The sequence below is a fragment of the Canis lupus genome, chromosome 11, assembly GCF_011100685.1.
Source record: "Canis lupus familiaris isolate Mischka breed German Shepherd chromosome 11, alternate assembly UU_Cfam_GSD_1.0, whole genome shotgun sequence".
NCBI classification, from domain to species: domain Eukaryota; kingdom Metazoa; phylum Chordata; class Mammalia; order Carnivora; family Canidae; genus Canis; species Canis lupus.
The window spans coordinates 4,231,636-4,256,364 of NC_049232.1; the positions used below are offsets into that span (position 1 = coordinate 4,231,636).

General features: G+C 44.9%; 1 protein-coding gene, 1 long non-coding RNA gene and 1 pseudogene across 3 annotated transcripts in view; 2 read left to right on the forward strand and 1 right to left on the reverse strand.

Moving 5' to 3' along the window:
- Positions 1 to 5,270, forward strand: part of LOC111097982 — a 104,525-nt gene extending 99,255 nt beyond the window's left edge. For both annotated transcript variants that reach the window (XR_005366510.1, XR_005366509.1), the window contains exons 3-5: positions 2,748 to 3,039; positions 4,813 to 4,908; positions 5,068 to 5,270. This is a non-coding gene — a long non-coding RNA (uncharacterized LOC111097982). The remainder of the gene's footprint in view (positions 1 to 2,747; positions 3,040 to 4,812; positions 4,909 to 5,067) is intronic.
- An 838-nt stretch (positions 5,271 to 6,108) lies between these two features.
- The window catches only part of KCNN2 (potassium calcium-activated channel subfamily N member 2), a 454,526-nt gene continuing 435,905 nt past the window's right edge, over positions 6,109 to 24,729 (forward strand). Inside the window, exon 1 of the mRNA XM_038551827.1 lies at positions 6,109 to 6,356. The gene's annotated coding sequence lies outside the window, so the exon portion shown is untranslated. The remainder of the gene's footprint in view (positions 6,357 to 24,729) is intronic.
- LOC100688909 lies at positions 16,235 to 18,031 on the reverse strand (annotated as a pseudogene).

The following is a 24,729-nucleotide window of genomic DNA, read 5'->3' on the forward strand; positions in this document are numbered from 1 at the left end:
TTTCCAGCTGTGAATCTGACAACAGACAAGTTAGGTGCATCCAAACTGTAATGGTGGGTCAGGCATGGGACAGACATTCCCATTCCAAAAGGCAGAAAATGACAGGACAAAAGGGGTGACAGTTTCCAAGCAAGTCCCCTACTTAGCAAGATGAATTTCAATAGATCGACTCCCCACCCCCCTCCCGCCATTAGATCTGAAGGCTCAAGAATCCTCATTTTTGGCTCCATCCTCTCTGCTCTCCAAGCCCACTGAGGCATGATTGGGTGGCAGCACTGTCCTCTGAGGCTCTGTGTCATGGCCTTGCCTCTGGCCCCATGAAAATGACGAGATAGCCTTACCTTCTGAAAACAAGGAGGAGATGGCCCTGCCCCTAGGTCTGTGATGGCAGTGACAGCCCTGTGGTTTTTGAATCACCCTTGGGACAATTCTTTCTCTTTCATGGATGATCATGTAATGCATGTTGGCAGCCAGATAGCTCTATTGTCCCATCCTGTAGAATCCCAGAATTCCCATAGTCTTGCTTCGTTTCATCCTGCCTTTACCCCCTCTAGTCCATAGTGGTAGTGTCCCTGCTGGCATAATACTGTCTCTATGCCTCACTCCTGCCCAAATGGCTGCTTAAACTGATGAGTGCAACCTATGATCTCTTTATCAAATAATTTCCAACCACACCCTTGGTGTTCTCTCTAGGACATGCTTTCTCTCTTTCTTTCTCTTTTCTTCTTTTCTTCCTTCCTTCCTCCCCTCCTATCTCGTTCCTCTCCCTCCTTACCTCCCATCCTTCTTCCTTCCATCTCCCCCCCCCCCCCCCCCCCCCCCGCCATCTCCTCCCCTTCACCTGTCCTCTTACCCTCCCTTCCTTCCTTCCTGCAATATGCATTGGCTGAACACTTTCTAAATCTTTGACTTCTGGTTCCTTTTTGCTTGGTAATGAATTTCTCCTTCTTCTCCCCCATTTTACTATAAACAATTTCTTCTAAGGAAATAGGTTTGCACCTTCAAGTCCCCTCAGCTAAATATCCAAGTTCATCATCTTTAATTTCTACTTTCCAGAAAACATAGAACAGAATTTGGTCAAGCTCTTTGCCACTTAGCTGGCACTCTGGCTAGGCTAGCTGGCACTCTAGGAATGGTCTGACCATTCCACCATTCTCTCAAGACTGCTGCTTCAAGGTGGTGGAGAATATGGTCATACCAGTGAACTCTACGAGCATGGGCCCATTGCCTCACTTCATTTGCTGTAAAGTGAGTTCCTTGATCTGAAGCAGTGCCATGTGGAATATACCATGACAGTGGATAAGGCATTATGTATGTTCCCAGATGGTAGTTTTGGCAGAAGCACTGCATGCAGGGAAGACAAATCCATATCCAGAGTCTGTTTTCCAGTATGAAGGACATGTTGCTCTGTCATGATGGAAGTGGTCCAATGTAATCTGCCTGCCACTAGATAGCTGGCTGGTCATCCAGGGCAGTGGTATCGTACTAGAGACTCAGTTTTGTTCTCACTGCTGGCAGACTGAGCACTCAGCAAGGGCCATAGTCTGGTCAGTCTTGGTGAGTGGAAATCCATGTTGCTGAATCTATGCATAACCATCTCTGCCATCATGTCCACTTTGTTCCTGAGACCACCAGATGATGAGGTGGTCAGTGGGAAGAGAGGCTAACTAGTATCCAAAGAACAGATCACCTTCTCTAGTTAGTTGTTCAAACCTTCTCTGCTGAGGTAACTCTTTGTTGAACATTCCCATGGTATACAAATATCTTCACACTGTCTGCCCTTTCGGAGAGGTCTATTCATATAACTCTTTGCCAAACTTGTCACCAATTTTCCACCACTGCTTATTCATTGGTCCATAGTCTGTCCCCAAGTTATTGCAGGTAACAACGTTACCACATATTTTTCCACTGTTTTTATAACTTTCATGATCGGTTTCCCGCATTACCCACAGAACAACTAGTTAAGCCAGCCCCACCTATTTTGGGATTTTGTTACAACTTTATGCCATTCCCCGTGGGGAGGCTCCACATGTGGCTTCAGGATGAGAGTTGGAAAACGTCGTGGGGAAGTGTGATCCTCTGTGTACTCAAAATTAGAGAAACTTTGGATATTGGTATACTTGAGTATTATCTACCTTAAGAGCATAGGGTTAGACATTAACATTTGTTGCTTCCTTTTGATCACTCAAAACTTATGCAACCCTGTAACTAGAGTGCCAGCAAAAGCAATGGCAAGCCTAATATACTTGATCTTGATTGTTGAACAATATGGGTTTGAAATGCTGTGGACATGAGTTAAACTCTTTATGTTCTGTGTTGGTGCCATGTATGATGCTGGGCCTGAAGATAGCAGGCAGGCCTTTTGGAAGGAAAGATGGGCATTTTCACGGTCAGTTTTCTGTGTTAACTTGGTTAGGCTGTTGTCCCTAGTCATCGAATCTGGGGCTTTGAAGATACTTTGTATATGTGACTGAAGTCTATAATCAGTTTCAGTAGTGAGGATTATCCTCGATCATCTGGGTGGGCCTGATCCAATCAATTAGAAGGTAGAACTCAGACTACCTAGATAAAGAAATTGCACCTCTGGACTGTAGCTTTACGTCGTGCCTGAGAGGTCCAGCCTGCCCTGCCCTTCCTGATGGCTTGCCTTACAGATTTTGGACTTGTCTCACCAGCTTTCAGTATAAGCTACTTCTTTGTGATAATTCTCTCTCTCTCTCTCTCTCCTTAATATATGTCTCCTACAGGTTCTGTCTCCGTGGTGGAACCCTGACTGATACAGACACATCGTGAGAAAGAATAGGGACACACTGGAACCCACAAGGACAAAGGAGAGCCTGTCTTAATCTCTAACCACCTCCACCTCCACCTCCAAACCTCCACTCTGATGCTGCTGCTGACCTCCACCCTGATGCTGGTGCGTAGGAAAAGCTGGCACCCTCTGTTGTGGAGCTAGCATGCACTTCGTTCAGGAGCTAGAGAAGCAGCAGGATCTAGCCGGAACTGCTACAGACCTAGTTGCTTTGTCATGCTGACAAGGTGAGCCAACAGATCCATGACAAAGCACGTGAGCTCCAACATCACCTGACTTGGCATTGACCTTCCCAGTACAAACATGGCCGCTGCTTCCCTTCTACCTTCCAAACCCTGTGCACTTTTTTCCTGTGCCCCATCCTAGCCCAGAACCATACTGAGAAGCGGATTCTGGGAAGCACTGTTTCAGCTTAGCTAGGTTGACACAGTACAAAACCACCACTACCACCAGGTATCTTGGCGGGGGCAGGGGGACAGGGGTTTCTTAGAAGCCTCCATATGATTTTATATCTCATTGGCCAGAATCTGCAGGCCACATCTGACTGCATGTCTAAAAATCAAGGATTCTCTTCTCAAGAAAGGGAGATGGATACCAGGGTCAATGACTAATAGTCTCTGTCGCAGAACTACTCTTAACAGGACCTAGCTCCTACCTCCTAGAGTTTAATTTTTAGAAAGGGAAAGACCCTGGACCAACCTCGACTGAGCTTAGAATTTCCAGTTAAATGGAAATACTTCCCCTTCATAATCCCTAGGAAAACTTCACCGAGTGTTTTTATGTTTAAAGAACTTTTCATAGGTCAAAGTATTATCCTCACAACATCAGTGAACGACTATAAGCAGGCAATCCTTTACCCTGGGTGTCAGAGTGTGCCATAGATCAGCAGCAGGAGTTTTTAAAGGCCTTTCGAGGGAATGTTTTCTTCCCCTGGAAGAAGAAAAGATGGGATCAGGGACCAGGGGCCTCCCATGTATATCTGCTTTTAGTACAATGAAAAAGACACCCATTTAGATAATGGATTTACAGAGATGGAATAGATTTTCTTTAAATACCTCTTAGTACAAATTCAACCAAATCAACTACAGCTCATATTTGTGCGGTGATAATAATATGTAGTATCTACTGAGCTTCATCAAAGGCCAGGTACTGGTCTAAGGAAGTTAGATAGATTGTCTCATTTATTCTCATGAGAACCACGTGCTAGCACTATTTTCCATATTTTACAGACAAAGAACCAAAGTGCAAATGGATAAAATCCATTCAGCAAGATTATATAAACAGCCAGGATCAACCCAGGGACATGGGGTTCCAGGTCCTCTCTCTTGCTTTTTGCCTGATGCACCTTTGCATCCTTACTTATCCCAGAAACAGGACATCCAGGACCTCCTCTTTCCTAGGGCAGGAATGTGAATACAGGGGAAAAAGCATTTCAATGACAAGGATCTACACCAAAAGGGAGTTTTTTTGCTGAGCCCATAGATAACTGGGGAGTTCAATGATTAGAAGCTCCTTTCTCGGATCATTCTCCTTAAATTCAGTTAAATAAATAATAACTTCTTACTATATTGGCATCAGTTCTCATAGAAAAATCTGGAAACTGAATAATGAAGGACGGGAAGGGTGGGGTAGAGGTGGGGGAGCTTAGCACTTCTACTGCGGACCTGCAGGAGTGCCCTTGGGTGGTCTGCAGGCTTCCTCCCACACCTACTGGACAGAGGCTTCCCCCCTAAGTTCTAGAGGAAGCTGGGGGCGCGGGGGGGGGGTACCCTGGGACTTTGCAGAGCACAGGGGCTCAATAGCTAGTTCAGAAAGGAGTACTTGAAGGAAGAGGGTTGGGAGCACAGTATTAGCGTCAGGACCTTCTTGACTGCGGCAGTCCGCTCCATTTTAGGTTGAAGGTACCCCTGGGACGACAGATGTTGTTTACTCCAGTTACCCGGATCCCCTGGGACCAGGAGCCCACCCGCAGCACCGTAACTAGCTGGTTTCCTTTGCAGGGTTGGTGTGGGATTGGACACGGAGCCGGGGTGCGTGGATATGCTGACAGACGCCCTGGCGACCCCCAGTTAAGGAGGAATTGGAGGGCAGAGGATGTGAGTTTTCGATGCTCTTGAAATGCCTTCATTCCTCTTTTTTTTTTTTTTTTGGCAACGTGCCTGGCAGACAAAACCCCCACCAGGTCGAGTGTTGCAGAAGATGTGAAACGAGCCCGAAGCCCATAAACCTATGGAGAATTCTGTTTCCATTTGCAGGCATCTGGGAACAAAAGGTCCCAGCACGACAGACTGCCCCGCGGTCCCCGCGTCTCGGAACCCTCCCCGCAGCGCTCCCCACCTCTCTTTTCATTTGAAACGTGGCAGTGGCACGTGCGAAGGCCGGACCGAACGGCAGCCCCGAAAGCCGAGGGCCAGCGACGCCCGAGCCGTCCGAGAAGGCGGGAGACTCCGGGCCGGAGCTGGAGGGCGCTCCCGGCTCCGCGGGCTCCCGGCGCGGCCCGCGCCCCCCCGCAGCGGCTGGAGCTGGGCTATAAATAGCGCGGGGCGGGGCGGGCGGGGCGGGGCGGGCGGGGGGAGGCTCCCGGCCCTCGGCTCCGCGGGGAAGCCGGCGCCGCGGGCCGCGTGAACCCCCGGCCGCCTCGTCCGTGCCGCCTCCCCCTCTGCCCCCGAGCTCGGGGTAACACCCGGGACTCGGCCTAGAGGCAGACGCGCGCACCCGCACCCGCACCCGCACCCGCAGGCGCGCACACGGGTGTTTGGGCCGTGTATCCCCCTACCCACTCCCCTCCTTCCTTCGAACGGCTTCAACCCAAACCTTAAAATTAAAGCCATCCCCAAATTTGGTCTTGGGGATCTTGCTGGCTGTCGGATTTCGGTGCAGCGTTCCCTCCCCCGCGCTGCTGCTGCTGCCGCTTAAGGACAGTTACTTGCCCCGGGAGGGAACGGTCAAGTGGAAGCTGTGTGTGGGCGTGCGTGTGTGTGCGCGCGTGTGTGCGCGTGTGGCTTCTTTGGGGCACATGCACACCCCGCCGTAGCCTCCGGATCGGCAGTCCCGCCGCCGGGGCTTGTCCCTGCCAGCCAAGGACTCCACAAGGAGGGAGTCCCCGGTCCCCGGCAGGGCAGCCTGCGAGCGGCTTCGGTGCTGGGCACGCTCGGGGCGGAGGAAGCCCGGCGAGGAGCGGGGTCCTCCCACGGAGGGGCCGGAGCTGCCCCCCGCCGCGCCCCCCGCCCGGCCCCCGCGCCCCCAGACCGCCCCCCCCCCCGTGCTCTGCGCACCCGACTCCGGGAGGCGGAGGGAGGGGCGCGGCGCCCTCCCGGGCCGCGAGCGGTCACGGAATCTGACACCCGGACAGGCAGCTGGTCCCCGGCCAGGACGCCCCGCGCCTTCTCAAATGGAAACAGTCTCTCCCAGGGAACCTGCCCGAATTCCCGGTGGAATCTCACCTGAGCTTTGGCTCCTGGCGCATTTCACCCAGGTCGCATCTACCATCACTTCGAGGCAAGGAAGGCCCCCGATGGAGCGGGGCTCTTGGTGGCCGAACAAGGTAAGCTCTCGACTAAGGTGACATTGACTGGGGGGGGGGGGGGGGGGAGACTGCTCGGATTTAATGGGGACCACCCTCTCCCAGGCAGGATGGTGAAGTTAAGTTTGTCTTGGGCTGCCACTCCTCCCCTTCCCCCCTTCCGGGCCTCTTTCTGCTTTACCTTTCCCCCACCCCTACTCATGCCTTAAAAAGAGAATAATTCCCGCGGGGGTAGGTGGTGGTGGAGGGACTCCCTTAGGTTTTTATTTTCAGCATTTTTGTGTCCTACACTAGACGCCAGGGCCTCAGTGCCACCGGAAATCTCCCATCTCCCTTCCACCTCTTCCCTTTTCTCTGTCCTTTTACCCTTGCCTCTTACTTCTCCGCTCCCCACTTCCCTTATCCAACCTACTTTTATTTCTTTGCCATCCCCCAATTCTGACTTCTCTTTCTTCCCTTGGAAAATATGCACCAAAATAAAGGGAGAGAAGGAGAATGTTGTGATTCTGTGTGTAACGCAATGCTGGGGTTGTAGGGTGTATGGATTGATGGCTCATGAATCATTTATTCCTGAAGCATTGTTGAGCCTTTGCTCTGTGCTGATATTCAGCTTCTTCATGTGCGGGATGACCAGGCCATTTTTTTGGGGGAAATAAGCAGCATCCCCCTAAACTTTTCCCCAAGTACTTTCCACTTTCCTCCAGGCTGTGGGAAGGGGCATCTGTAGGACCAGGGAGATGTAGAACCCCTTGGAGAAGAGGAAGCTCATTAGGGCCAGACTGCTTTGGTGCCTTGTGCTGGGTGGTCATGGAGTAGTGACAATGACATTCACACATGAATCATAGTGATGGACATTTATGGAGCACTCGCTGTGTCTATGGTGTTTTCTAAGAACTTTGCAAGTATTAACTCATTTGAGCCTCACAAGGAGCTCATGGAGCAAGGATTACTATGATCTCTTTTGTACATGTGCAACTCAGGAACAGATGATTTCAGGGATGTGTTCATGATCACACAGCTGGTAGTAGGGAGCTGAGATTGCAACGTAGAGCGCCTGCGTCTGACTGTGGAACACAACTCTGAATGTGTTCACAGACTTACCTAGCAAGCAAAGTTCCTTGGAGTTTTTATTTTAGTTGAGGGAGACAGACAGACAATATATCAGGTAACAAAGTAGATAATTTTAGGAAATAACAGATACCCCAAAGGAAAGGGAATAGAGTGATGTCCTGGGGACTGGTTGGTTGCACGTGGAGGGTGGCTAGGGAAATTCTCTGTGGGTGGCTTTTGGATATTCAGATCTCAAAGCATTGAGGAGAGGACATAAATGGCCAGGGAGCATAGGAAGTGACAAACGTTACCTTTAGTAATCAGGCAAATGCCAGTCAAGGCCACGTTGAGATATCTTGTATGTGTTCTCTGTTAAACACTTGCAAGACTTTCTCACAGGTATAAGCCTGGAAGCAAATTGAACTGTTTGATCACAAGTATATGGATATTCAAATTAGGATATAATGCTAAACTGTTTTCTGAAGTCTTTGTACCAATTCATTCTCCCACCAGTGATTCTGGAAAGTCCCGTGAAACCACATCCTGTTTGAGCACTTAATAATGTTAGACTTTTTAATTTGGGGCCAACCAAATGGATACAAAAGGATATCTCAGTGTGGCCTAACGATGAAAACCTGGCATGAACTCCAGCATCCATACTGAAGAGTGGATGAATGTTGTGATATTGTCACATGGTTGAATATTATACAGTAGTCAACAATGAATAAAGCAAATGACATTACAATATGATTAGATTTTAGCAATATATGATTAAATGAAAATTAAGTCTCAAAGATTACATATAGTATGATAATCTTTTATGACATTAAATACTACTGAAATAAAAAACCCTAAATGTTTAAGACTACGTATGCACTTGACCCTTCAACAACATGGGGGGTTGGGGCATCGAAATCCATGAATAATTTTGAGTCCCCCAAAATGTATACTAATAGCCTACTGTTGACCTTCATCCTGCACATGAAGAAGCCTTACTGATAACATAAACTGTTGATTAACACACATTTTCTGTGTTATATGTAATATATACTGTATTTTTATAATACCCTTTTCTTAGTATTTTTGGAGTTCCTAGGCTTTATGGTTCATCTCTGAGTTTTTTCAAATTGTTGAACATCTCCAAAAGTTTTTCCAACACATTTATTGAAAATAATGCACGTATAAGCAGACCTATGCAGTTCAAACTCATGTTGTTTAAAGGTCAAATATATGTATAGATGCAATAACGTTATAGAAATAGGAAAGCAAGAGGTTGAGGAATGTGGGATCTGTGCTTATGCCTCCATCCAGTGGTGAGAAGCTGGGGGACCATATGGTTAGTTAGACCCAAGTCATTGGCAAGGTCCCAGCTGTGTTTTGGCTTAGGTTCAGGTATGCTTATTTCATTATTAAGAATAACTAGTAAGTAATGATGTGTGACAGGGAATGCATGGGCTAATGATGACAGTAGGTGCTAAACCAAATAGTAAGACTAATCCTGTTCTATGTACTGTGATCCAAAGTGGCAGGTAGGAAAGAACACAAGTAGATATCTCAAGTTAGAGGGCAGGGAGCTTGATGTTTTGAAGGACAAGAAAAATGGTCAGAGGCAGGGTGGGCCAGCAAGTAGGTCATGCAGGACCTTGGAGGTCAAGGTAGAGAATGAAGGTTTTGAGCAGAAAGATGAAATTATTGGGTTTAAGATTCTTAAAGGCCACTCTGGGGGCACCTGGGTGGCTTAGTCGGTTAAACATCCGACTCTTGATCTCAGCTCAGGTCTTGATCTCAGCGTCATGGGTTCAAGCCCTTCACTGGGCTACAAAATTAAAGAAAAAAAGAGGCCACTCTGGATGCTATGTGTAGAACAGACTGGGATCATCAATTGGGAGGCCACTGCAGTAGTAGAGAGAGGATGGTGGTGGGCGTGTGACTGTGTTTCTGCAGGTTGTGTACTCCCTGATGCACCAATCTTAGGGTCAAGTGGAGGTTGTTGTTTAGCCTGGGCTATGCTTGCCAGTGAATAGTTTAGTGCCAGGCCCATGAAGGCCTGGAGAAGGGCACCTTTTCAAATGTGTACATTGGGCTCTGTAGGCCAGAAACAGCCCAGTGATGGATCAGGGTGGTGAGAATGAACTTGAAGAGAAGTGAGTATCTTCAGGACCTATTTTGGAGGTGAAATGGATAGAACTATTGATGGATTGGATGTAGGGGTTTGAAAGGGAAGAAGAGGAGTCAAAGGTAACGATTTTTATTTGATGGGGAGGATATTGATGCTGTTTACAGAGAAGAGGAAGAACAGAGAAGACAAGAAAATCATATTATAGAGTGGTTAATTTTGAAATGCTGTTAGAGGGCCCAGTAAAAATGTCTGATGGGGAAACTGGGTGTGGGTCTGAAGCTTGAGGGGGAATTTGGGGAAATGGACGTAAAAATGGGAACTATAAGACTGCATGCGGTAGAGTGCAAGTTCCTCCACTCGGTTGTTGATGTCACACTGAATTCTTTCAGGGCAGAGATATTTTGTCTTTCTTACCCCTGGCAGAGTGTAAAGTAAAATAGATTATCGATAAATACGGGTTGACCAGATGATAGAGCAGATTAACATTTAAAGTGTGAAGAAATAGAAGGGACACATTCTAGGGACTGGGCCCTGCCAATATCTAAATGTGGAGGCTGTGTGGTTTTCACTCCTCTTGAGGGGGAAGCAATTCTGATGGTGCCAGTCCATCAGGAGGACGTGACCCAATGGTCTTGGGACCAGTGTCACATATGGGTGCCCAGAGTGACTCAGAGCAGCCAGAATTGATGAGGAGTGAAGAGTGAAGACACAGAATGGCCAGGAGAGCCCTGACGGTCAGAGAAGGGCCATGAGGGGGCATGAACTACACAGAGCAACTCAGTCCAGCATGCAGCAGGCCTGTGGGCACCGGGATGGAGTGAAACCAGGAAGAGGAGAGAGGACCAGGGCTTGAATGAAAGGATCCGAAGCAGTTGGTACAAATGAAGGCCAGTGAATTGCAGGCATATTTGATAATCACCAGGTTACTGCTTGGGCCTGGCCACCACATGCCTACCACCCCATTCCCACGGGACCACGGGTTCTGTTGTCCTTCATGGCATCCCGTGCCAGATATCCCTGCTAGGCTTCCCCTGCAGGACTTGCCTTCCCAGGACCCTCCCGGTGCCATGCCTGAGGAGCTGGCCCTGCCCTACTGCATTTGGGCCTGATAAGGTCCTCCCATGTCACCACATCCCGTCACTCTGCTGACACCGAGTTTCCCAGCCACCATGTCATTGCAGTTCACATCTTGCTTGTCTGTCCCCTCTCCTCAAGTGGCCACCCCTCATCCCTACTCACTGTCCCATCTGTAGCACCAGCACAGTGCCTAGCTTATAGTATGTGTGCAGATTGCAGAAGGAAGATACCAAGGAGGAGGAAAGACTCTTGCTTGGCTGATCAAGATGAGACCATCTCATTCTCACTGAAGATGAAAGCACAGGGACCTCTCTTTGCTCAGACAGCTAGGTTCAGTATTGCTGAAGATTGTAGGGCTTTGGAGAAAGAACAGAGCATATAGTGTGGGTAGGCCACTGAACCTCTGAGATGCTCCATTTCTTTATCTATAAAATGTGGATAGGAACAAAACCTTCTGTCTTTTGCTATTGTGAGTTAGGTTTTGTTTTTGTTTTTGTTTTTTAAAGAGTGAGAGAGCGAGCGCGTGTGCAAGTGAGTGGGGGGAGCAGCAGGGAGTGAGGGAGAGAGAGAATCTTGAGCAGGCTCCATGCTTGGTGCAGAGCTGGACATGCGGCTCCATCTCACAATCCTGAGATCGAGCCCTGAGCCAAAATCAAGAGTCACATGCTCAACTGACTGAGCCAGGTGCCAGGTGCCAGGTGCCCCTGGCATTGTGAGTTTTACATTAGATAATGAGGTAAAGCTTCTTAGCATAATGCCTGCATGGGATTTGGGTCTAAAGTTTAACTATCATGATCTTCCAGGATGTTTCATTATCAATGCCTCTTTTTTTTTGTCTGACTTCAAGGAATGCTTCTAATTTTGAGCATTTAGACTCCTTATCCAGAGGAGCCAGGGCTCTGGCAGCGAGGTAGTAGCCATGTGTGGCAGATAGGGAGTTGGGCATGTGGGCACCTGCAGCTTCTCTTTCACACATTACGCCACACGGTTTTCTACTGCACATAATTCACGGCCAGCCAGGAGTCTGGATAACAGTGAGGATTCAGAATTTATTCATTGAGCATTCCATAAACTGTGATTGAATGTCTTCCTATGTAAATGGAGACACAATGATGACTAACACACTGTCTCTGCTTTCAAGGAAATCGAAGTCTAGTTAGGGAGGCAGATAAATAGACGATGAGAATCTGCACATTCATTGGATCACTTTTGATGTAGGCCCTCAACCCCAAAACCCCTCCTCTCCTACATCCCCCCACTAGTGCTGGGAAGCATGGTGTGAACTTGGCACTAGCAAGGGTCCCTTTTGTCTGTCCGTGTATTTACAATGCACAAATCATATTCTCTTTGAGTTATTTCATGTGATTTTGATATCAGTTTTATGAAATATGTAGAGCTTACTGTTCTCATTTTATGAATGAAATCTTGGACTCCAGTGAGTAGCTTCTTTTAAGTAAGGCAGAGTGGCTTATGTGGGACACTGCCATAACCTGTCTTCCAGCCTCTTCCATCATCCTTCTGTTGTTCTCGTTTAGGAGTCTGGCTCACCACCTTTGGGGGCTGGGGTTTAGTTTTGGTTCTGGGTTCACACCCTCAGATTGGATGGCCAAGTTTAGTTTCCCTATTGGGACCTTTGCTCTCTGGAGACTGAAGCTGAAAACTCATCCCATGCTGGAGGCTTTGTGCAACTCTTCTGATCTCCAGGCTGCCATCTTAGTACTGGCCAGGAGCGTCATGATGGTGATGGTGATGGTCATGATGATTCCTTTGAGAGAAGGGATCAGTGATAGAAGCTAATGAGTTATGCTTGAGCAGCTGGGAAATGGAGGAAGTGGAAGAAGAATCTTTTCATTTCTCAGTAACATTGCTGGACTATTCTCTTGGCTGGTGAAAGAATGTACAAATCACTTTAGCCTCCTTACAAATGGAGAAGTATTTATACTTTAACAGAGAGGTTTTAGCGACAGGGGTTTGCTTATGAAACATGTAGAAGTCTTCCGTAGAGAATACAGCAGTGAATAAAATCTGCTTATGGTTATTTACTTAAGGAATATGTCTTTTCAAAAAATGTAGTTAGGGCAAGTGAATATGGGTTCACATATGGGTGAACAGCAGAGTGACGGGATGTGGTGACATGGGAGGACCTTGTCAGGCCCAAATGCAGTAGGGCAGGGCCAGCTCCTCAGGCATGGCACCGGGAGGGTCCTGGGAAGGCAAGTCCTGCAGGGGAAGCCTAGCAGGGATATCTGGCACGGGATGCCATGAAGGACAACAGAACCCGTGGTCCCGTGGGAATGGGGTGGTAGGCATGTGGTGGCCAGGCCCAAGCAGTAACCTGGTGATTATCAAATATGCCTGCAATTCACTGGCCTTCATTTGTACCAACTGCTTCGGATCCTTTCATTCAAGCCCTGGTCCTCTCTCCTCTTCCTGGTTTCACTCCATCCCGGTGCCCACAGGCCTGCTGCATGCTGGACTGAGTTGCTGTGTGTAGCTCATGCCCCCTCATGGCCCTTCTCTGACCGTCAGGGCTCTCCTGGCCACTCTGTGTCTTCACTCTTCACTTCTCATCAATTCTGGCTGCTCTGAGTCACTCTGGGCACCCATATGTGAACCCATATTCACAGATGTACCTGTCATGTGACCATAACATGGGGAAGTGAGTTTGTTGAGAGCACGTGTTTTTTCCAGTCTACCTCTGTATGTTTTATCTTTGTGGAAGATAATATCTAGTATTTTTGCTGCCCACAGATTGTGTGGGTGGGGCAACTCAGACTCTTCCTGCCAGACCTGCAGTGCAGCAAGACCAGGATTTTCACTGTAGCAGGTCAAGAAATCTGGAAGGAGTGACCTCTCTCCTCATATCTTTAACCTTACCACAATAGCTTTGATTATGTTATCTTATTCAGGAGGAAAACCAGTTAACTGGTCATTATCTTTGAATTTACCTAGGAAGTTTGGGAAAACCTGAGAAATAAAAGCCATCATGTATCAAAGATGAGTTCAGAAAAGGGTTTTTTAAATTCCATTTGCTTCATTGAGTTAGGGATCAAGTTATATGTTAATTGACTGGTAAAGAAATCCTACTGAAAATTTTATTCCATATGCAGGGAAAGTAGTCTGATTAGTAAAAAGCCTGAATTACAGTGTGTGTGTGAGTATTTTAAGAGCTACCTTTGCTTTACTTTCAATTCATGCAATAATGGGACTAACAAAGTGTTTTGCATTCTAGTCTTCTCTTCATGTATTTATGTCAGTTGGATATAAACAGATGAGTCCTTAAAACATTTATTTTTGTTTTAAGGTGGTCAAAATTTTAGGGTATTGATTTGCTTGGGAGCACTATCCATTGTACATAGGAGCATGTCAGCCCAAACTAGTTCGAAAGAGCATCATTTTGAAATTGTTGAAACCTTCATTATTCCTACTGTAAATTCAGATTGAAAACCAAATATCCAATCATGGATCAAACTTGATTTTTCTGCCTAACTTTGAGATTTTTTTTCATCTTCACGTTGGAGAAAATGTTGCCACCTGAATTGTCTTGATGGGTTTGATGTGCTTTGGAGGACACAGGCCTTGCCAACTGCAGACATCTGTGCTCAGCACACCCTTCACTCCAGACTCCAGCATCTGTTGTGGGTGTAAAAATGGTTTTATACAGCCCCTCCAATAAATGACTGAAAAAAAAATAAGTCTCACATGATGATTATCATGTGTATGTCTGAAGATGCTGGCTGTATTGGTCAAGACATATCTGGCCAGTTAGCATTGATTGACTCCTCCTGCTATGCTTCTTCTACCTTTTACTGCAAACTCAAAATCTGATTTTGCTTTGTGGGGGATGGTAGAGATCGAAGAAGATGAAAGCATCTTACCATAGGCAGACCAGACCAGTGCTTCTTGAATTCATGCTTTCAAAACACAGATTGCTGGGCTCTACTCCCAGATATCCTGACTCAGTGTCAGAAATTCACCAAATGTCCATGTCTAACAAGTGCTCAGGTGGTGCTGATGTTGCTGGCCCGTGGAACATGCTTCAAGCAGCACTGGCCTAGGTCATTCATTTGGAAGAAACTTCACTGGTAACAGTGGAACTGCAGTTCCAAAGTCATCAGGATGTGATCTGCAGAGCAGAGGCAGGTAAAGCAATGCATAGGGTGACCAGCTGTCCAGATTGACCTGTACAGTCTTGGCTTTGGCACTAAAAGTCTTGTGTTCCAGGGAAACACTCATTCCCAGGCACACAGGAAATTTAGTCCCTCAGAAAACATAGTAGTCTGGCTTCTTGTGGTTGCTTTGTCATTGTGTTTCATTTAAATTTTAAACCCAAGACGAGCCACTGAGTATGCTGTGAAATGACAAGTTACCATGTACAACTGAGGACTCCCAGGTCGGATGCTAAGCTTTTCTTTTTTTAAGATTTTATTTGTTTATTTGTGAGAGACCGAGACACAGGTAGAGGGAGAAGCAGACTCCCTGTGGGGAGCCCGATGTGGAACTCAATCCAGGATCCCAGGATCACACCCTGAGCCAAAGGCATATGCTCAACCACTGAGCCACCCAGGCATCCCTCCTAAGGTTTTCTAAACCCCTTTTCTCACAAGTCATGGTAGATCAGAGTATCCATACCTGCCTGCACTTTGGAATCACCTGGGGAGCCTAAGAGAAAAAAAATGAAACAGCTGCCTGTGTTTTACACCTACCCAATTGTGAGTTAATTGATTTACAGGGTGTGACCTAGGCTCTTACAGTTTTTGAAGGTCCCTGATGATTCTACTCTGCAGACAAGTCTTGGGATCCCCATATTGGATGGTTGTCAAAGATGGTGGCCCTCCCTCCCTCTTTCTGCACCTGTGCCATTTTCACATCAAGAGATGCGATCTGTTTCTTGAGTTGCACTGCTCTTGTGACTCGCTTTGGACAATAAGATTCAATGAAAGTGAATTCTGAAGCCTGAGAGCCCAGGCCATAAGAGAACTGGTAGCTTTTCTTTCCTCATGGAAGGCAGCCTCCACGTGTGAGAGATCTGACTATCCTGAGCGCACAGTGCTGTGTGAGGAGGTGCCTGGTCATGGGGGAGGGTGAGCCACCACAGGAAGGAGCAAGTGAGGCAGAGATAGTGAATGACACTTGATTGGATCTCGTAGCCCACCCAGCCCAGACAACAACTGAATTTGGCTGCGTGGGTGACCCCAGCTGGTGCCACCAGGATCGGAAACAAGCATGTAGGACCCCTCATCGTTGCCTTAAGTCATTTCATTTTGAGTGGTTTGTTACAGAACAACATATAGCCCAAACACAAGTGTTTTCTTTGCACTTAATGGTAATAAAAATAGAGGGGGAGCATTTTGGAAGGCCCTATGTAAATGAATTGTCTGTTTACTGTCTCCAGGTTAATTAAAGTGCAAAGCCAATCAAACCCATATTGCTGAATATTCGAAGGAAAATTAATTTTTTAAACACTTTTGATTTTATTAAAGAAAGTATAAAATGTCAAATTCTACACTTTTAAACACACTTCTTTTAAGAATCCATTGTCTCTTCATAGTGGGCCAGCCATTTCCCAGTATTTCTGGATATTCTAAATAGTGTAGCTCTAAAAAAATCTTGATATCTTTGAATAGGCTGGCACCACTTTTCAACAAGGAGATTAATAAAACTTCTTGGGTTTTCCTTGGGGTTTCCCCAACTTTTTTTCCATTTCTTTTCTAATCTATTTGCCTCATACCTCTCAGCCATTGCCACAAGTTCCTCTGGGATGCTCTGATGTGCTCTTTCCAGAATATTAATTAATTTGCCAGCAACTTCCAGTCATTTTTAGTGAGGAGTGTAATAGATAGCCCCGTCTTCCCTGCTTTTCCAGTATGCCCCACTCTGTGTACATATTCTTCGATGTTCTGGGGGGAATCGTAATTATAGACATGTGCGATATTGTGGACATCGAGACCTCTCAATGTCAAGTCGGTGGCAATCAATATTCTTACTTTACCTGCTTTAAAGTTTTCTAATGCTCTCTCAGTCACACTGTTCTCGATTGCCATGAAGAGATTTTACTGATACATGTCGCAGAATCAGGTCACTTGATAAATGGTTAGCAATGGCTTGGCTTTTCGGCTGACAAACACTATGACTTTGTCCTGGGGAGACATGCTTTCTAGAAAACATTGGATATGAGAGCGTTTCTCCTCTTCTGTGGTGACAATTATGTTCTGTTTTTACGGTACTTACAGCAACTAAATCCAAAGTGCCAACATACACAATCATTGGCGCTTTCAAATATGACTGTGCAAGTCGACGGACAGCATATGGCCAGGTTGCACTTGTCATAATGGTCTGCCTATCTGGGCGCACATCTAACAAAATCTTAATTATCTGGGGTTCAAACCCCATATCTAGCATCTTGTCAGCTTCATCTAATACCAAGTAGGTTACACTTTTGAGGTTGATGAAGTTATTCATCTGTAGATCATTCAGCCTCCCAGGAGTTGCAATAACAATATCTACTCCTTTTTTAAGGTCTTGGATTTGTCCATTTCTATCACCACCACCATATATACGCACACTTTTAAGGCCTTCATATGAATATTTAGAACATTCAGCTTCTACCTGAAGTGCTAATTCCCTCTTGGGTGTGAGGACTAACATGCTGGGTCCATTCCTTTTTTCTCTAATTACAGGCTGTACGTCCAAATGAATGAATCTGGGCATTAAGTAAGACAACGTCTTCCCCATTCCGGTTTGAGCTACTCCAATGAGATCTATTCCTTGTAGAACTATTGGCCATGCCTATGACTAGATCGGCGTTGGCTTTTGAAATCCTGCCCTTTTAAAGTTTTCCATAACTTCTGGATAATACTGAAAAGCATCCTAAAATTTACAATTAGGATTGGGTATATGGAGCTCCTGGCCTTCTTTCAAGTCATCACACATTATATTATTATTTTCTTTCCTCTAAGAGTCTACCTGCTCTTGTGACATTGAACTTGTTTCTGATTGCCTGTAAAAGTTTTTCTTAATCGGAGATACGTCAATTCTAGGTTTCAAATTGTAATTTTCTTGTTTTTCAACAAGATTATCTATCACTGTTTTGGCCTTTGCTTGCATCACCCTGTTCCCAAAAATTCTGACCTCTGCTTCTGTAAAAGCTTTTATTATCCGTATTTTCGTGTTTGTTGTACTTTGGATGTCTTTTATTTTGGACCCCCCATGACCGATCACAGCGCTGACCCACACGTTCTTCAATCCAAAGCAGAGCGGCGGTTCCAGAGGACCAGTGGCCACAGGCTGCTGGAGGCCCGAGGCCGCCCCTGCCGCCCCTGCCGGCCTCCCTACTTCTTCGATTCGGGTCCTCAGCCGACCTCCTCTCTGGAGCCCGGGACACTGCCGAGCTTCGCCGAGAAGCAACAACCCATGACGAGGCGTTGGCACCTGCTTCTTGCCTTGACATGGTTCCATAAGGAAGATCCGGCGTGTCCGACGACGCTCCAGTCCGGGTCTGTACCACTCCACGGTGCCATCGTAGTTTTCTCGGAAAATTATTAATTATATCAACAGAATTATTGGCGATACTGTGCAAAGAGATTTCAGCCTTGTCAACACAATAGCTTCAACAATGCCTGCTCTTGCATCCTCTAGAAAGCAGAGCCCAAGCCAGGGTTCAGAGCACTGTCAGTTTGTCCAGGATGTGCAGTCCAGGAGTGTGGGGGTGAACAAGGCAAGAGAAAAGGTAAGGTGATGCTGTTCAATGCCACATATATTCTCACTAGCTGCGTTGACCAGTGAGCTGAGTGGGATAGGGCATGCTGTGTCACTGCATGCACGTTTACTTGGCATGTGGGACTTCTCCAGAAGGCTTGCAAGGAAGAACTATTCTGTGGGGTAGTTTATGGAAAGAAAAAGAAAGAAGAACATAGCTTCTTTTATTTCTTATTGAGCACCTCTTACCCCATGGAGGGGCTGATGCCAGGTACTACTGAGTGGCTACCTGGGGATCCAGGCACAGTGCCACACAAGTCCCCAAAGTAGAAGGACACCTGTGTGTGGATGAGATGCTCACCAGGAGAGACAGAGAAGAAGAAAAGTTTGAGGGTATCTGATAAATGTTCTTTGGTTGGTTGGTTTTTACCAAAACAAATACCGTGGGCTGTCTTTTTACTTTGTTTCTGTTCTTGCCAACTATATTCTGAAGCTGAGGTGATCCACAAGTATAGATTCCCATTCTGCCATTAGCCATATGTGCAGTGGCCGTTCCAACACAAATGCAAGGTTCCTTGTCACTGGTCTTTTCCCTCCCAGTCATCCCACCAAACAGGACATTCTCCCTGGACATTTGCAAAATGGTCACAGCAGCTCTGTTTTCATCTTTGATCCCCAAGGTTCAAAGGTTCTTATTTTACAGTTTTGCAGAGCTAAGTCTTTGTGGTAGAGAGGGTAGGGTGTACATGCTTTATATAGTCTTGCAATAAGTGGACAACTTTGAGCTGTCACTTCTGAACTTCCTTCTTGATGAGGTGTTACCTCTTTTCCTCATCAGGTCTTTTTTTTTTTTTTTTTTTTCAGCAGGGAAGAAAAAAAACAGAGAAGGAGATTTCGAATGTAAATCTCAAGGCATGTTCTCTTATTTTATGAGGCTGGGTGGTTACTACATATCAATAGCATTTTTTTTAAAGATTTTATTTATTTATTCATGAGAGTCAGAGAGAGGGAGAGAGGCAGAGACACAGGCAGAGGGAGAAGCAGGCTGCATGCAGGGAGCCTGACATGGGACTTGATCCCGGGTTTCCAGGATCACGCCCTGGGCTGAAGGCGGCGCTAAATCGCTGAGCCACCAGGGCTGCCCAAGAATGTGCATGGTCTTTGGAAAAGAAAAGCCCTACACCTGGGGTATCATTTTCTGGTGACAATTGCTGCATTCACCTTATTCTCAAGTGAAGGAGATTTGGCATGCATTTGATGTCCAGGGAATAGTCTCTGCTTCCTAGGAGGATGGATTTTCTAAGTGTCCCCCTGAATGAGTGATAGGTCTTTGGACCCAATGGTTGCTGCTGAATGGAACATAAACTCTGTATGTGAACCTAACAGAGGCATTGCCTTATTTGGCTCTTTGCTTTAGTAAATGAAAGAAATCCAGTTCCAGCAGACACAAAAAAGAGAATAGGTTGGCTCAGAGAAGACAAAAAGCTGTGTGTAGGACCAACTGTATGCAGGATTGAAGCAGTCATACAAAAAATCCTCTCCCTTTTGCTTTTCTTTTTTTAAAATTTAAGTTTGATTTGCCAACATATAGTGTAACACCCAGTGCTCATCCAGTCAAGTGCCCTCCTCACTGCCCATCACCGGATTACCCCAACCCCCTGTCCTGCTCCCTTCCACAACCCTTTGTTTGTTTCCCAGAGTTAGGAGTCTCTCATCATTTGTCTCCCTCTCTAACTTTTTCCACTCAGTTCCCCTCCTTTCCCTTATAATCCCTTTCACTATTTCTTATATTTTCCATATGAGTGACATCATTTGATGATTATCCTCTGATTGAGTTATTTCACTCAGTATAATACCCTCCAGTTCCATCCACATCAAAGTAAATGGTGGGTATTCATTCTTTCTGATGGCTGAGTAATACTCCATAGTGTATATAGACCACATCTTCTTTATCCATTCATCTGTTGAAGGACATCGTGGCTCTTTCCAGCTTGACTATTGTGGACATTGCTGCTATAAACATTTCGGTGCAGGTGTCCTGACATTTCACTGCATCTGTATCTTTGGGGTAAATCCCCAGTAGTGCAATTGCTGGGTCGAAGGGCAGTTATATTTTTAACTTTTTGAGGAACCTCCACACAGTTTTCCAGAGTGGCTGCACCAGTTTGCATTCCCACCAACAGTGCAAAAGGGTTCCCCTTTCTCCACATCCCCTCCGACATTTGTTGTTTCCGGTCTTGTTAATTTTCACCATTCTCACTGGGGTGAGGTGGTATCTCATTGTAGTTTTGATTTGTATTTCCCTGATGGCAAGTGATGTGGACCATTTTCTCATGTGCTTGTTGGCCATGTCTATGTCTTCCTCTGTGAGATTTCTCTTCATGTCTTCTGCCCACTTCATGATTGGATTGTTTGTTTCTTTGCTGTTGAGTTTAATAAGTTCTTTATAGATCTTGAATACTAGCCCTCTATCTGTAGGTCATTTGCAAATATCTTCTCCCATTCTGTAGGTTGTCTCTGAGTTTTGTTGACTGTATCCTTTGCTGTGCAAAAGCTTCTTATCTTGATGAAGTCCCAATAATTCATTTTTGCTTTTGTTTCCTTTGCCTTCGTTGATGTATCTTGCAAGAAGTTGCTGTGGCCACGTTCAAAAAGGGTGTTGCCTGTGTTCTCCTCTAGGATTCTGATGGATTCTTGTCTCATGTTTAGATCTTTCATCTGTTTTGAGTTTATCTTTGTGTCTGGTGAAGAGGATGGTGTAGTTTCATTCTTTTGCATGTTGCTGTCCCATTTTCCCAGCACCATTTATGGAAGATACTGTCCTTTTTTCAAGGGATAGTCTTTCCTGCTTTGTTGAAAATTAGTTGACCATAGAGCTGAGGGGCCATTTCTGGGTTCTTTATTCTGTTCCATTGATCTGTGTGTCTGTTTTTGTGCCAGTACCACACTCTCTTGATGATCACGGCTTTGTAGTACAACTTGAAATCCGGCATTGTGATGCCTCCGGCATTGGTTTTCTTTTTCACTATTCCTCTGGCTGTTCGGGGTCTTTTTTGATTCCATACAAATCTTATTTGTTCCAACTCTGTGAAGAAAGTCCATGGTATTTTGATAGGGATTGCATTGAACATGTAAATTGCCCTGGGTAGCATAGACATTTTCACAATATTTATTCTTCCAATACATGAGCTTGGAATATTTCTCCATCTCTTTGTGTCTTCCTCAGTTTCTTTCAGAAGTGTTCTGTAGTTTTTAGTATAGATCCTTTACGTCTTTGGTTAGGTTTATTCCTAGGTATCTTATGCTTTTGGGTGCAATTGTAAATGGGATTGATTCCTTAATTTCTCTTTCTTCAGTCTCATTGTTAGTTCATAGAAATGCCACTGATTTCTGGGCATTGATTTTTGTATCCTGTCACTGCTGAATCGTTGTATGAGGGCTAGCAATCTTGGGGTGGAGTCTTTTGAGTTTTCTATGTACAGTATCATGTCATCTGAGAAGAGGGAGAGTTTGACTACTTCTTTGCCAATTTGAATGCCTTTTGTTTCTTCTTGTCTGATTGCTGAGGCTAAGACTTCTAAGTAATATGTTGAATAGCAGTGTTGAGAGTGGACATTCCTGCCATGTTCCTGATCTTAGGGAAAAGGCTCTCAGTTTTTCGCCATTGAGAATGATATCGCTGTGGGCTCTTCATAAATGGCTTTTAAGATATCGAGGAATGTTCCTTCTATCCCTACACTGAAGAGTTTTGATCAGGAATGGATTCTGTATTTTGTCAAATGCTTTCTCTGCATCTATTGAGAGGATCATATGGTTTTTGTTTTTTCTCTTGTTGATGTGATCTATCACACTGATTGTTTTACAAGTGCTGAACCATCCTTGCATCCCAGGGTTAAATCCCACTTGTTCATGGTGAATAATCCTCTTAGTGTACTGTTGGATCCCATTGGATGGTATCTTGATAATTTTTCCATCCATGTTCATCAGGGATACTAGTCTTTGATTTTGCAATCAAGGTGATGCTGGCTTCATAAAATGAGTTTGGAAGTATTTCCTCCTTTTCTATCTATCGAAGCAGCTTTAGCAGAATAGGTATTTCTTCTTTAAACGTTTGATAGAATTCCTCTGGGAAGCCATCTGGCGCTGGACTTTTCTGTCTTGGGAGGTTTTTGATGACTGATTCAATTTCCTCCCTGATTATTAGCCTGTTTAGGTTTTCTATTTCTTCCTGTTCCAGTTTTGATAATTTGTGGTTTTCCAGAATGCATCCATTTCTTCTAGATTGCCTAATTTATTAGCATATAGCTGCTCATAACATTTTTAAAATCGTTTTGTATTTTCTTGGTATTGGTGGTGATCTCTCCTTTTTCATTCGTGATTTTATTAATTTGAGTCTTTTTTTCTTTTTAATAAGGCTGGCTAATGGTTTATCTGTCTTATTAATTCTTTCAAAGAACCAACTCCTGGTTTTGCTGATCTGTTCCACAATTCTTCTGGTCTCTATTTCATTGAGTTCTGCTCAAATATTTATTATCTCTCTTTTTCTACTTGGTCTGCTTGGTTTAGGCTTTACTTGCTGTTCTTTCTCTAATTCCTTTACGTGTGAGGTTAGTTTGTGTATTTGAGTTTTTCCCAATTTTTTGAGGGAGGCTTGTATTGTGATGTATTTCCCTCTTAGGACTGCTTTTTCTGTATCCCAAAGATTTTGAATGGTTGTTTCTTCATTTTCATTAGTTTCCATGAATCTTTTTAATTCTTCTCTAATTTCCTGGTTTACCCATTCATCTTTTAGCAGGATGCTCTTTAATCTCTATGTGTTTGGGTTTCTTCCAAAATTCATCTCATGATTGAGTTCTAGTTTCAAAGCATTGTGGTCTGAAAATATGCAGGGGACAATCCCTATCTTTTGGTATCAGTTGAGACCTGATTTGTGACCCAGTATGTGGTCTACTCTGGAGAAAGTTCCATGTGTTCTTGAGAAGTATGTGTATTCAGTTGCGTTCAGATGCAAAGTTCTGTGTGTATCTGTGGAATCCATCTGGTCCAGTGTATCATTTAAAGCCCTTGTTTCTTTGGTGATGTTCTGCTTAGAAGCTCTGTCATTTGCAGAAAGTGCCACGTTGAAGTCTCTTACTAGTAGTGTATTATCTAAGTATGTCTTTACTTTGGTTATTAATTGATTGATATACTTGGCAGCTCCCACATTAGGGGCATAAATATTCATGATTGTTAGGTCTTCTTGTTGGATAGATCCTTTAAGTATGATAGAGTGTCCCTCTTCATCTCTTACTACAGTCTTTGGGATAAACTTTAATTTATCTGCTATGAGGATTGCTACCCCAGCTTTCTTTTGAGGACCATTGGAATGGTAAATGGTTCTCCAACCTTTCATTCTCAGGCTGTAGGTGTCCTTAGGTCTAAAATGAGCCTCCTGTAGACAGCATATAGATGGGTCTTGCTTTTTTATCCAGTTTGAAACCCTGCATCTTTTGATGGGATCATTTAGCCCATTCATGTTCAGAGTAACTATTGAAAGATACGAATGTAGTATCATCGTAATACCTATTCAGTCCCTGTTTTTGTGGATTATTTCTTTGGGCTTCCTCTTTCTTTTACAGAGTCCCCCTTAATATTTCTTGCAGAGCTGGTTTGGTAGTCACATATTCTTTCAGTTTCTGCCTATCCTGGAAGCTCATTCTCTCTCCTTCTATTCTGAATGAGAGCCTTGCTGAATAATGTATTCTTGGCTGCATGTTCTTCTCACTTAGGACCCTGAGTATATCCTGTCAGCCCTTTCTGGCCTACCAGGTCTCTGTGGAGAGATCTGCTATTAATCTGATATTTCTCTCCATATAAGTTAAGAATCTCCTGTCTCGAGCTGCTTTTAGGAATTTCTCTTTATTTTTGAAAATTGCAATTTTCACTATTAAATGTTGACGTGTCGAATGGTTTTTATTGGTATTTTGGGGGTTCCTATCTCTTGGCTCTGAATGCCTGTTTCCTTCCCCAGATTTGAGATGTTCTCAGCTATGATTTGTTCAAATATACTTTGTCATCTTTTCTCTCTCTCAGTATTCTGGAATCCCAATTAGACATATATTCTTCCTTCTCAAGCTATCATTTTTTCCCCCCAAGCCTTTCCTCATGGTCTCTGAATTGTTTTTCTCTTTTTTTTCCTCAGCTTCCTTCCTTACCATCAACCTGTCTTCTATGTCAGTCACTCTCTCTCCTAACTCATTAACACTAGCATTTAGGATCCAGTTTGGATTGTATCTCATTTAATCTGTTTTTAATTTTGGCCTTATTAGATCGCAATTCTGCACTAATGACATCTCTAGAGTCCTTTACACTTTTTTTTCCAGAGCCACCAGTAGCTTTATAACTGTACTTCTGAATTTAATTTCTGACATCGTATTGAAATCCAAATTCTGTATCCCTGGGGCAGAGATT